Raw genomic sequence first — 13,200 nt, 5'->3', positions numbered from 1 at the left:
CATTCACTCGTTCATTCATTCAACAAATAATTACTGCCCTGTGTTGGGCAGTGGAAGAACACTCAAATCCCCAGGCTTCATGGAGCCTACAGTGGCCAGAGGGAGTGGACAGGCAATGAACAAATGCATAAGGAGGAGGGGGACTCTCAGTGACCAGCATGGGCCACTTGAGCAGGATTTGGGAGGTGCAAAGGGAGCCTCTGGAAGGAGTGCTCCAGGCAGAGGTGCAAAGGCCCTGAGGCAGGACCAACCTTGGCACACTTACTGCCAGGTAATGAGACTGCTATTGCTGATGTTGAGGGGACGGGCAGCCAGATGAGAACCTTGAGGGGCGGGCGGGGAAGGTCATGCAGCGCCCTGAGGCCAGTGTGAATGCTCAGCACTTGCTCCCTGGGAGGTGGAGGTGTGGTGGGGTTTTGAGCAGAGAAGGGACATTACCGCCTACTTGTTACCAAGTCACTCCGGCTGGAGAGCAGTGAGGATGCGGTGGGAAGACCAGGGAGCTGGGAGCGGCCCCACACCCCAGGCAGGGCTGAGGGACAGGAGCCGCAGGCCACGGCGGACACAGAGAGGAGGGGCTGTGGTGCACACGTGCTCTGCAGGTGGAACCCCCAAGTAGACTGACGGTGGGCCGGATTCGAGGCAAGAGGCAGGAGCGACTGGAATTTCCCATCTGCTCGAATGGGGAAGGATGAGGGAAAGCAGGCTCCGGGGGAACAGGAGTCCGGGTGGGGACATGCTGAGTGTTGCACCCACACAACATCCAGGTGGGGAGGCCTCCTGGCTGGCCCTCTCCTTGCTGCGGTCGTGTGTGGGCATATCAGCCAATGCGGGGCATGGAAGTGCCCCTTGGCAGGATGCGCTGTATCCACCTGGGACACCCCCCAAAACCAGCCGGTCCTGTCGGGGGGCTTTCCTGAGCTTCAGAGGAGGAGGATCTGTCCCTCCAAGGCACAGATGCTGTGTCTGCAGGGCTGCCCTCAGCAGATCCGGCTCAGGGACGCGCACTGCTCCACAGGTGCAATGACGCTGCCACACCAGGGACTGGGCAGGCGAGGCGCCAGAGCATACTTGGAAGGGGAAGTTCAGTGCACGGAAAGCAGTGAAGATGAGGCGCTGCCCCATCTTGGGGGCAAAGTGAGGACCACAGCCAGAGAGCGGGGGGGCTTCTGAGAGCGGAGGCTTCTGGGACTGCGCTCCTCCCGCCCATCCCACCCGCACACCCCTGTCAGTGCCTTGTGGTACCTGGCGATCCACACACCCCCGTCAGTGCCTGGTGGGACCTGGTGATCCACACAACCCCATTAGTACCTGGCTACTCCAGGTCTGAGTGATCTTGAGGCATGGCAGTCTCAGCAGATGTTCGCAGCTGGGAAGCCAGAGGGAAGGATTAAGCACGTCTGCACTAGCTGCCTCCCAGATGTGAGAGAACGAATGGGTGTGTCCCCTGCAAGGCTAAGCCCAGGCAGCACCCAGAGGACCCTTCCTCCCAGCTGAGGCCTTGCCCTCTCTTCCACGGGCTCAGCTGGCCACTGTGGTCCCGTGGCAATGGCGAGGGGGTCACTCTGCAAGGCCGTCATCCTCCCCAAGGCTCTGACTCCACTGCGGTGTTGGGAACAGAAACGGGCATGTTTCTTACCACGCAGCTGTTGGGAACCTAGAGAACGCCTGTGCCAGTGTCCTGTGGTCACCGTCACCAAGGACCACCTCAGCGGCTTCAAACAGCAGACATGCATCCTCTCACAGCTCAGGAGGCCGACGCCCAACATCAAGGTGTTGGGGGGACCTTCCTGCCTCTTCAGTTCCTGGGCCCCAGGCATTCCTGGGAGTGTGGTCCTGTCACTCCAACCTCTGCCTCCCCCTATGTCTGTGTGTCCCTTTCTGTCCTTGTCAGGACACTCATTGGATTTAGGGCCACCCTAATCCAGGATGATCTCATCTTGAGCCTTCCCTTAGTTTCTTCTACAGAAACCCTATTTCCAAATAGGGCCGTATTCTGAGGTTTCAGGAGGCCATGACTTTGAGGGGACACAATTCAACCTACTGTAACTCCCAGGTACAGAACTCCAGGAAGGGAAACATCTCGGGTTCCAGGAACTGGGCAGACGGAGGGGAGACGCGGCTTGACCCACTGCCCACGCCGACCCTGGTGGGTGACCCCCAGGACAACCAGGCATGCACCCTACTGCTGGTGGCAAGTCCTGGAGGGGGTGACAGACGGCTCGAAGCATGGACTTGGTGGGCCCCCCTGGCTGCCTGGAGAGACACAGTCCCGGCTCAGGCAGCTGGGACAAGGACAACACGGAGCTGTGGCCGGGGTCCTCCAAATGGGGATGCTGTGGGGTGCGGATGGGAGAAGGGTTTTGCCCTTGAGCCAGAGACAACAGATCCCACACAGTTTCCTACCCACCCGAGGATTGGGGGCCCGGTGGTGTTGCTGTGGCTGCCTGAGCTGAGGGGCCCGGATGCCTCATTGCACCTCAAGGCCCCTCAGACACGTCTGGTCCCTCACCCCTGGTTGGTGGGCCCACCCTGACCGCAGACCCCAAGGGGCCTCCTGCTTCTCTGTGCGTCTCCCCTCAGCCCGCCGAGGGGTGGGACCCTCACAATCACAGGCAAGCCCCCCAGCTTCCCACCCACAACCCGCTAAGGATCCGCCCATGGTATCTCCACCGATGTGGCTTCCTCCTTCAGCCTCAAGGTTTTCAGATTCACGAGAAACGGTCGTCCTGGAGCTCAGCCCAGGCCGGGAAAGGACGGAAGCCAAGGCCCAGGTACCGCAGGGAAGGGGCAGCCCGGCTCCGTGTCCCCCAGTCCCAGCCGGTGTCCACCTGGACGAAGTCCTCTGCAGGGACAGAGGCCCAGAGCGTGGGACAGACAGCATGGCCAGGTCTCTGTCCGTCCATCCGTCCCTCCGTCCATCTGTCTGTCTGTCCCAGTCAGAGCAGGGATGCTCGAAGCAGAGGGTGGCGCTGGAGGAAGGGAGGCGAGGTCAGGCCCACGACAACGAGGAAGAGGCCCTCCTCCCTCTCCGTGCCCCCCAGGATGCGGAGCCTCAGGGCGATGGCTGTTGTGACAGCAGCATCCGTGGTGCCCGGGTCCCCTGTGCTGGCGGAGCAGACGACGTGACTCACGGCCCAAGCGCCCAAAAGATTGGGTTTCCTGTGACACCATTGAGCCTCCGATGTTGCCAGGACCCATGAGGCCCCTCAGAGGCTTGTACGGGGGTTTGGGGGCAGTCCCAGATGGCAGGAAGCTGGGCCCCAGAGCCGGCTGCAGAGGGGCCTGGGAGCCCCGAGGCGGAGGGAGGACTCGCCCAGGTGAGTTCACGGCGTCCGTTCCCTCCACACCTCAGGCGAGTGGGCTTTCGAGGGTAGAAGGGGGGACCTGAGCCCATGGCCATATGCTCTCGACCGTCCACGGCTGCCTCCCCACGGAGAGGCTGGATCCACGCTTGACATCACAAGGGAGCCCCTCAGGGAGGGGAGCCCCTTACACGGGGGAGCCCCTCACAGTAGGGAACCCCTCCAACAGGGGAGCCCCTCACAGGGAGAGCCCCTCACACAGGCGAGCCCCTCACAGTAGGGAACCCCTCCAACAGGGGAGCCCCTCACATGGGTGAGCCCCCTACATGTGTCAGCCCCCTGCCCAAGTGTGCCCTTCACAGGAGTGAGCCCCTCGCAAGGCTGCAGGAGGGGAGCAGAGGTGCTCTCAGGGTCAGACCTCCTGGTGCAGGCGGCACCGGGCTTCCTGTGCTTCCTGCTCAGTGCCGGGCCTCCTGCCTTCTCCTCACCATGTCTTGGCTGGAGATGGCCGTAATCACGCCTGTTACAGGGATGAAAAGGTGGAGGGACCCACCCGCCATCAGACAACCAGACAAGGCCCTGACCTGAAGCCCCTCGCGCTGCCCGGGCCCCGTCCCAGCAGTGCCTGCCAAATACATCCACTCCTGGGGTCAGGACGACGCCTGGCTTCCCGTCCATGCTGACTAGCGCCCCCTGCGCCCTTCCTGGCCAGGCCTGCCTCCCTGTGGTCATCAAACTCCCACCTCCCTGGAGACCCAGTCCACTGTCCCCTCCATAGCCCAGGCTTCCCCGACTCCCTTGGTCACCGGGTGGTCTGGGTGCCCCCCAGGATGCGTTGCATCCCAGCTGCTCCTGCCCACTGGCCCCCACTGCCCGCTTGGCTGGTTGTGGACCTGCCGGGTTCTGGGAGGTCTCCAGAGCCTTCCCCACCTCACACCCTGCCCCGGGGTGGGCCCACCGGCTGTGACAGGGGATGCGTCATCTCCCTCAGGGAGCATCGACCACCTGATCACCAGAGGGAACAGCTCGCGCCCCCCACGCTCAGAGCCTTCAGGGCCTCCAGCCCAGTGCAAGGTTCCCAGACTCCGGCTCTGATGGCCAGGGGCCGGGGACAGCTGCTGCCCAGCCCCCACCAGGCGATTTATAGGACTGAGCCAGGTGGACACCCTGCAGGGGGGTGTCACAAAGCCCAGCTTACCCCTTGGCTGGCCTTTGGGCTGCAGGGGCTGTCCTGTATCACCCCACAGCCCACATCGGACCAGATGTGGAATGCGCAGAATGCGGCCAAGGGCAGTCGGGGTTCAGCCCCTTCTGGGGGAGCCGAGAGATGAAACCGCCTGGCCCCAGGACGGCTCCGCGGGGAGCCTTTGAGGAGAAGACTGAGCTCCCCTGAGCTCTGGGATAAAGCAGCTGACAAATAGAAATGGCAAGCAATAGGATATATTGTAGTATATGAGGAAACCATTTGTTATAAACCCAATTCAGCCTGACTTTGTTTTTCCAAAAGGGCCTGACCATGGCCATTGAGCACACACTGTACATCTGCTTTAAACATTTCCTATGGCAAGAACAAAGGCCTTAAGATAAAGGTGCAACTTCCCCGAACATTGGCATTCCCTTAAGGATAAGCATCTTTCCTTACGCTAGGAACTGATTGCTGTGCTCACCTTTGACCACCCAGCTCACCTGTGACCACCCAGCTCGAGACAACAGACCAGCCACCCTGCTGTGTCCACCGAGTGAGCAGACCTACCTGCTGTGTCTGTCAATCGCTGTTGCCGACAGAGCAGTCTTGCAATTATGAGTAAAAGGGACATTTCAAGCATATGTGAAACATCCTCTTTGGGGTATATAACCACTCTGTTCACCCCACTTGTTTGGTGCCCTTCCTTCCGGAAGAAAGGCCCTGGGTCATGGTCCTCACATTTTAGCTCAGAATAAACTCACCCAAATTTTCATTTATAGATTGGTTATGGATTTCGTCGACACAGCCGAGGAGCCAAGCTGTGGGCCTGGGGCGACTCGGTGGCAAAGAGCATGGCGGGGCGGGGCTGCCAGGGTTTTCCACCCTGAAGAGCAGAACGCTTTTGTCCGCATCTCAGTCCAGGAAACGTGCCATCTCTTCTGATGCCTCCTCGAGGCAGGAGGATGACCCCGGAGTGAAGACAGGCCAGAGGGGCCCGCGCAGCCCAGGGGAAGCCCGTCCCGCACCCCCGGGGGTGTCCATGGCCGGCTGAGCCCAGAGGAGACTTTCCCTCAGTGACATTCTGGAAGGCTGCAGGCATTGAACTGAGATTTCTGCAGGAAGCAAACCTTTGATGCCAGTGTCACGGCGGACGGGCCACAGCCCAGGAGCCACGAGGCGGAGGGAAGGATCACAGGATGGAGGGCCAGAGAGCAGTGGACTCACCTGCGCCCACCTGAGGGCTCCACCTGGGTGACCAGTGACCGAAGGAGACCCTCGGACAGCGGGGACTAGATCTTTAGGTGCCTTCCCAGCTTGGGACATCCAGGACACTTGGAAACCAGGAAAGAGAAAGGGTCAGTTCAGCTGGAAGATGCAGCCATTATTAAGCATCTGCTGTGTGCCCTGAGTGAGACAGGCCCCCACCCTCGGGGTCGACAGGACGCCCTCAGGAATTCTCAATCACTGAGGAGCTGGTTGGGCTTCTGTGGTTTGAGAAGTGCCTGGGAAAGGGGACTGAGCCACATCCCGCTGGCAGTGGCCCCTTGATCGCAGGCAAACCTTCCCTTGCCTGGACGTGCTTAGAGGGATGCCAGGAGGAAGGCCAAGGGTACCACTTGTCTGGTCCTGGGACCCTCATGAAGACAATCCTGGCTTTGGTGTCAGGGACCCTACTGCACAGATGAAGAAAACGGTCCCAGACCCCCCAGGCCGGGCTGAGCATCTGTAACAGCTGGACCAGCACAGGGCCACCCCTCGCCTGCATCCAGCCGCTCCCGAGGACACCGCTCCTGGGATGAGTGCTGGGTGGGCTGCGGGGAGGAGGTCAGAGTTCACCCCCCAGTCAGCTAGGAAGACAGAATTTGTGGTTATTTCCCAAGGATCTTGTGCAAGCAGGAAGAAACCAAATGGAAGTGGGGACAGTCTCAGACACAGCCAGTTTATGGGGGACTTGAGATTTAGAGTCTAGGAGCCCAGCAGGCCGTGCAGCCCCGCCTCCCAGCCCATCTGTCCTGTTGCTGACCTGGAGGGAGGCGGGGCTGAGGGACAAGTGGCTGAAGTCAGTGGGGGTCAACGGGTGTAGGAATGAGAGCCAGGATCCGTCTACACTGCCCCCTCCCAAGATTGGGTCCCAAATTCCAAAATGTGTCTGCCAGTTGCACAATCCGTGAGTGGCTAGAAACCCTGTGCTGCTGTTGAGCAACAGCTGGGAAAAGACCCTCCCCCATTAGTGAATGCTGAGGAGGGAGGTGCCTGCAGGCCCTGGGGGAGCGGGCAGGGAGAGGAGAGGGAGGAAAAGGAGAGAGGAGAGGAGAGGCAGGCAGAAAGACAGACAGAAAGAAGGAAGGATGGAGGGATGGGAGGGGGAGAAGAGAGGAGGGAGGGGGGTGAGGAGCCGGCCTAACGCCCCCTCCCATTTGGGACCAGCTTGGTCAGGGACCCAGCCTTCACTAGCATGGCTCCCACTGCCCCCAGGATGCCAGGAAGCAGGAGCAGCCAGAATGAGCAGGAAGTAGGAGCAGGCAGAATTAGTAGGACCCAGGGCAAGTTGGAAATGCATTGCTCCTTGTTTAAAAGCCATTAAGAATTTCAAGACAGCAATTGCAAATCATTAACCTGAGTGCAGGGCCAGGAAGTGGGGTGGGGGCGGGGAACTGGAGAGGATGGTGGACCCCGGACAGTGCCAAGGGCACCTGGTCCCACGTGCATGTGTGCATGTATATTTGTGACACACATGTGCCTGCGTGTGTGCCCGTGAACACGTGTGTCTGTGTGTTTGAGAGCATGCATGTGTGCCTGTGAACACACTGTGCATGCGTGTGCGTGTGTGACTGTGGCCACACTTGTGTGCGTGCATGTTTGTTTGTGAACATGTGTGTGCCTTGTGTGTCTGTGCACACACGTATATGCATTGTGAGTGTGTGCACGTGCATGTGTGTGCGTTTGTGCTTGTTTGCTCAGGTTGTACAGATACGTGTGTGTGCGCATGTGCATCTAGGGGATGTGGGTAGAGGGATGCCCTCCCGTACAACCCTCTTCTGCCTTGGTGGCCCCGAGTTCACCTGGACTTTCAGGAGGACATGGTGAGGGCCACCCACGTGGGGCCCTTCAGGAGCCTGAAGAACGCAATGTCGGCGCGCCCCATGCAGTTTATTGAGTACACACAGGCGCTGGCCATCAGGTGGGCCTGGGGCTCCAGGAAACAGCCTGCTTGGCCCATAAGCAGGTGGCGTCATGGTGAAAGCGTGATGAGGAGGCCTCGAGAGCCAGTGTGCTCAGGAGAGGTGTGCAGTTAGCCACACCTGTCATCTGGGCAGCTGGTCCAGCGGGATCCAGACACAGCCTGATGTCGGCGCGGCCTCCTGCCAGTGGCTCCAAGGACACCAGGGCTGACAGGATCCCTCCAGAGCCTGTCCTGGAGGGCGAGATGGACAAGCCAGTCATATCCCAGCCCGCTGAGCCGTGGCTTCCTGGCCAGGCTGCGTCCTGCTCTGCCACCGCCCCATGGCCTTCTGGAAAGAAAGCCAGAAGGCTGCTCCCCTCTGTGCACCCTGGCCTTGGGGAGTGTCAACCCTGGAACCGGGGAGGGGCCATTTGCCAGAAGGAAATCCAGGGGGACCTGGGTCTGCTGGAGGAGAGAGAGTCCTTGGAAAGCGTGTGGAGGACCCTCACTCCACGTTGCCTCTGCTTGGGCTTTTCAGGACCAGGGATGGGGGCTGCCTCTCTGGCTGGATATCCTTCCCTCAGCTCACAGGTCCACTTACGCAAAGGGTCTGGCCTTTCCCTCCGCACAGCACTGGGACCCGCCACACTCCTGCCCACTGGGCTGTCGGGATGTTCTTGCTCCTCCCTCGCTGGTGCCCCAGTCCTGGCCCCCCCTACACCTGGCCCCTACTGTCACAGGCCCTCTGGGACCACAGACCAACTTCTAGCAGCAGGCGAGCCCGAGAGGGTGGCCCCAAATGACCCCATCCCTCTTCCATCCTGCTGGGCTGCATGCTCCAGGATGGCTGAGCAGCCGAGGGCCTGGTCTGCCCTCTAGACTTCGGGGGTCTCCAGTGGTGGGCGTTGGGCTTAAAGACACCATGGGCTGCCACGCTTCACACCCCAGCTACAAAGCAGCCACTCCAAGGGGCAAAGACTCTCTTAGGATAAACCCTGTTGAATTAAATAAGAAAATGTAGGTATTTTTTACTACATAGAAATGTTAAACTTCTGTGAGTCAGGAAAAAAACAAACAAATCTAAAAGCAGACTGGGTTTTGCAACAAAATGACAGTTAAAACATATCCTTCATATACGAAAAGCTCTTATCCCCCAATTAAAATAACGCCATGATAGGAATGGAAATGTAGCTGTCTATTCAGCACAGATGTCAACCCTGACCACAGCCAAAGAGAAAAACACTGAGACAAAACTGGGATTTCATTCTTTAGTTTATCACACTTTCGAATGCCGTGGGCTTGCCCGTATGTCACAGATGGAAGGGTGAGCTGGCCAGAGCTTTCTGAAAAGCACGTTAGCTCCGCACCTCCTGAGGGGACGAGCCGTTCTGTCCCTCTGCCAGGAGCCCTGGGAGCCGCCAGCAGCACGGACACTGATTGGCGAGGAGGCAGGAGTCACAGTGTCACCTACGGTGGCAAAGCGCAGACAACGTAGCCGTGTGACAGGAGGGACATGGTGGTGGCCGTCCCCACGGTCGTCCAGGGAGTAGCAGGCAGAAATGTCAACTGTGCTTTCAAAGAATATTTGTAGGTATGAGAAAACGATCACGAAGTAATTTTCAGTAAAATAAACAGAAAACAAAATTCTGGATAACGACGTGGCTATCTCGGGGGAGAGGGATTGGGGGAAATTTTTATTTCCTCATGAATATTTTTCTGCATTTTCTAAAATAATCAGGCAGAGCATTCATAATGAGAAAAGGTAACGAACAATTTATTTTACAAAACTACAACCTGGAAAAAGTAATTCTGATAAATGTGTGTGGGTGAATATTATGAAGCATTTTATCCATACGGACAGATCTTATGACCCCCTGCATTGCTGCTGGTGCACTGGCCCTTGGACGCAGCTTGGGCCAGCGGTGGTTCTGGGCGTCCCGCCCTCGGCTGGCTCCCAGGTGACCGGGGCAGGGGTGGGGAAGACGCCCAGGTCTGGGCACCGTCGGCCGTGCCGTGTTGGAGATCGCTGTACCCCGCACCTCACTGCCATCTGTATCGAAGCGGATACCAGACCTTGTTCAGCTCTGCTGACTGAGACGAACTTGATGGCCCGAGGGCAGGAGCCGCCCTGGGGACAGTGAGCGTCCGTGTGTCCTGGTTCTCTCCAGTCGCCCGGAGTTGCAGACGTCCTTTCCAGAAGAAAACACTCAATTTGGCCATATTTCCAGTGACTTGAGTCAGTCTCGCTCGTCATGATAACAAAGATCAGTGACGTGAGAGAGAAAGATTGAGAACGAACCTCACAACTGGCTTGTTTCCACTCAATTCTCCCTCAGCCTCATGGTCACTGTCCTGTCTGTTCTTGGGGATATTGGGCCCTCCGCATCTTGGCTGGAGGCGCTTTCAGAGCCCAGGAGGCAAGGATGCTTCTCAGCAGAGGACACTGCTGATTCTGGACCACAGCGAGTCTCCCACGTCAGTGTCCTGGGGCATCTGGAGCTGCCGAAAGGCGCCAAGTCTCTCGGTGGCTCCAGCGGAGTGAGGGCAGCAGAGCTGAGCTCACAGGATGGAGGATCTGTCCCCAAGACACGGCTCACATAACCCACACGCACCCACAGGCTCCTGGTGAGAAGCTTCGTCTCAGCAAAGGCACCAGGTCCTCTGCCAGCCCCTGGGGTTGGCCCGGCTGCTGTGGTGGTTGTTACCGGTCATTAGCACTCACAGACAGAGATCCAAACCCTTACCTAACATGGTGAGATGGAAAATACCTTCATTTTACCAAAGAGGACCCCAAACAGAGCTGGGGCCCAGAACCACTTCCCCCCGGGTTGAGATCCGCCTCCGTCTGGGTCACTTAAAGTCCCTGAGTGGCTCCCTGATGGTCGGCGGCCTGTGCCCTGGGCCCCCTGCCCAGGGGCACAGTGTGTCGGGGTCAGTCTCCCGCCCTCTGCCCAGCGGGGGTGGGTGCCCATGGAAGTGGGTCCCCTACACACCCGGCCAAGGATCCCAGGGCTGCTGTGAGCTGTCCCACAGCCCCCGGCCACCAGCCCCCCAGTGCCTGTGTCAAGGTTCAGGGTAGCGTGGGGCCTGCAAACCGTGCTTCCCAGAAGTTGATGCAATTTTCAAGATCACCCATGAAGCATCAGCACAAAATGGGGAGGCAGCCCCAAGCCAAAGGGCACAGGCCGTGTGACCCCCAACCCTCACCTGGGAGGTCAGCAAAGGAGGGGCCTCTGGTGGGGACTCTCCTGACTGGGGGGCCTGGGGTCCAGGAGGAAGGTTCCAGATGCTGATCTGGGATTGGTCCTCAGTGTGTACATTCGCACACCTGCATCAAGTGTGCGCTTCACAGGAGGCACCGTGCACCTCGATGAACAGAAAACTTTGGTCACATGGTCCAAGCCTCATTCCTAAGACCACGGGCGGGGCTTTGAATGACCATCTGGGAATCAGAGGGCCGTCCGGAGTCATCACAAGCTAACGAGCGCCCAGCAGCACCCCCGTCCAGCAGGCCCACGGGGAAGGTGCAGGACTAGGATGGCCGCTGCCTGGCTCGGGATGGGGGAGCTGTGGCCCTCGGCTTCAGCTAACGTCGGGGGCTGGACAGCCTGGTGCGGCAGCTCCCGGGACCTCTGACTGGGTGAAGCAGGTGGCTGTTGAGGGCGAGGCAGAGAAGGCGGGCGAGCAAAAGGAGGTGGGGGAGGGGCTGGCCCCGTGGCCGAGTGGTTAAGAGGAGGTGGGGGAGCCTCTGCTGGGGTCTCTGGGGGAGTCGGTTCTCGTCACCACGTCCACCCACCCCCCACAGCAGGTGTCTGGCTTTTTCTCTGTTTTGTAGTCTCTGCAATGAGCTGACCCACTGCTGCCTCGGGCGCTCCCCCACCCGCCCTCGGTGCCTCACTGCTCTGTCCTCTTGCAGCTTCCTGGGAAGTGACACAGACACCTCTGCTCACAGCCCTTTGGCCTGGACTTGTTGCGGAGCCCTGACCATCCACGGAGTAGTCCAGAAACGCAGTCCCTGGTGCCCAGAGAGAACAGGGAGCTTCCGTCGCCAGGGAGGGAGAGGCGCTAGAGGGCGACAGCTCCCTTGCCCCAGGGAGGACCCAGACAACACCACAGACCAGACACAGGAGGACGAGCCGAGCACCCAATACCCCTCGCAGAAAGCCGCACGGCCAGCATGTCTGGCATCTCTGCAGACGCCTCCCCCCGCCTGCCGGTCATCCACAAGGTGTGCGCATTTCACAGGCGCAGCCTTCCAGATGCAGGCCTCCCCCCTGCTGCTCACTGAGCTCTTGGCATCTGTAGAAATCCCCATCCTTTGTCCCAGTTCTTTGCCTTCCTCCCTATCTGCCCTCTGCCCCACAGCTCTGCAGCACGCCCCCCCCGGCTCCGCGTGGCCTACTTCCCGCCTCTCTAGGGTCACCCACATGGCCTGCTGTGACCGACAGCATGAGGCGGAAGTGGGTGTGCGCTGGCCCTGAGGCTCCAGCTCAAGAGGCCGGGCGCTGTGCCTCCACCGTGAGGACGTCTCGCCCAGCCCCCTGGTCCCAGGAGGACGAGAGGCAGTCCGGGCAGGACCACTCGGCAAAGCTGCCCAGCCCAGCCCAACCTCCAGCCCAGCCCCCACCCGCCCTGCAGGGCCCCAGCCACTCAGCCACTGGTGGGAGCAGCACCGGCTGACCGACAAGGCATCCTTACCTTCTCCCAGGCCGCCTGCTTTGTTCTACTCGTGGACGCCTCGTGGTGTTCCTGCCATGCTGTATCTGACTCTCCACCTAGCGTCCGTCCCAAGGCTGCGGACAGGGCCACCCTCCTGCCCACTGGGCTCTCTGCGCCTAGAACAGGGGCTGGCTGCTGTGGGTACCTGGTCCTATCAGCAGGTGGACGCACGCGTGAACTTTCCTGGACACGGAACGAGCTCACCCCCAGCAAGCTGCCGCGGCTCCTGCCTCTGCTCCATGTCACTGATGCTCTGGTGGGTCATCTTCACACACCCGTCGCCCAGGCAGAATCGCTGGACCCGAGTCCAGGCAGCTTGTCGTTCAGATGCACGTCCTCAAATGGCCCACGAGGGTGACAGGCCTTTGACAGGGGAGGGAATGCGGAGGATTTGGAGCGGCTAATTCAGGCACAGGAGGTGGACCAGCAGCCAAGTGGATCAAGAAGAGGGACGGACCCCCAGGTCCCGCAAGGAGGGTGATGTGCTCAGCGCTCGGGCTCCTGTGCGTCTGTGGGCTGAGTCTGACAGGTGCCAGCCACGCCTCCCTCTGCGCAGCCTTCTCCCCCAACCTTTAAATCTCCGGGCTCCGGTAACTGATGCAAACACCTTCGGAGCCCATGGAGGAGAAGACCACTCCCCCGGCTTCTCTGGGTCTGCAGCACAAAGCCATCAGCAAACAGTATGGTTGACTTGCTGAGCCTGAGAGAGGAGGGCGAGAGGAGCACCAGAGGCGCGGCTGTGGGCAGGGAGCCACTGTGCTTCCCACCAAGTCACCATCCACCAGGATCAAGAGACGCGTCAGCATGGAGCAAGCACAAGCTCAGAG

This window comes from Equus asinus, chromosome 10 (assembly GCF_041296235.1).
Source record: "Equus asinus isolate D_3611 breed Donkey chromosome 10, EquAss-T2T_v2, whole genome shotgun sequence".
Taxonomy (NCBI): Eukaryota; Metazoa; Chordata; class Mammalia; order Perissodactyla; family Equidae; genus Equus; species Equus asinus.
This window is presented reverse-complemented; position numbering follows the sequence as displayed.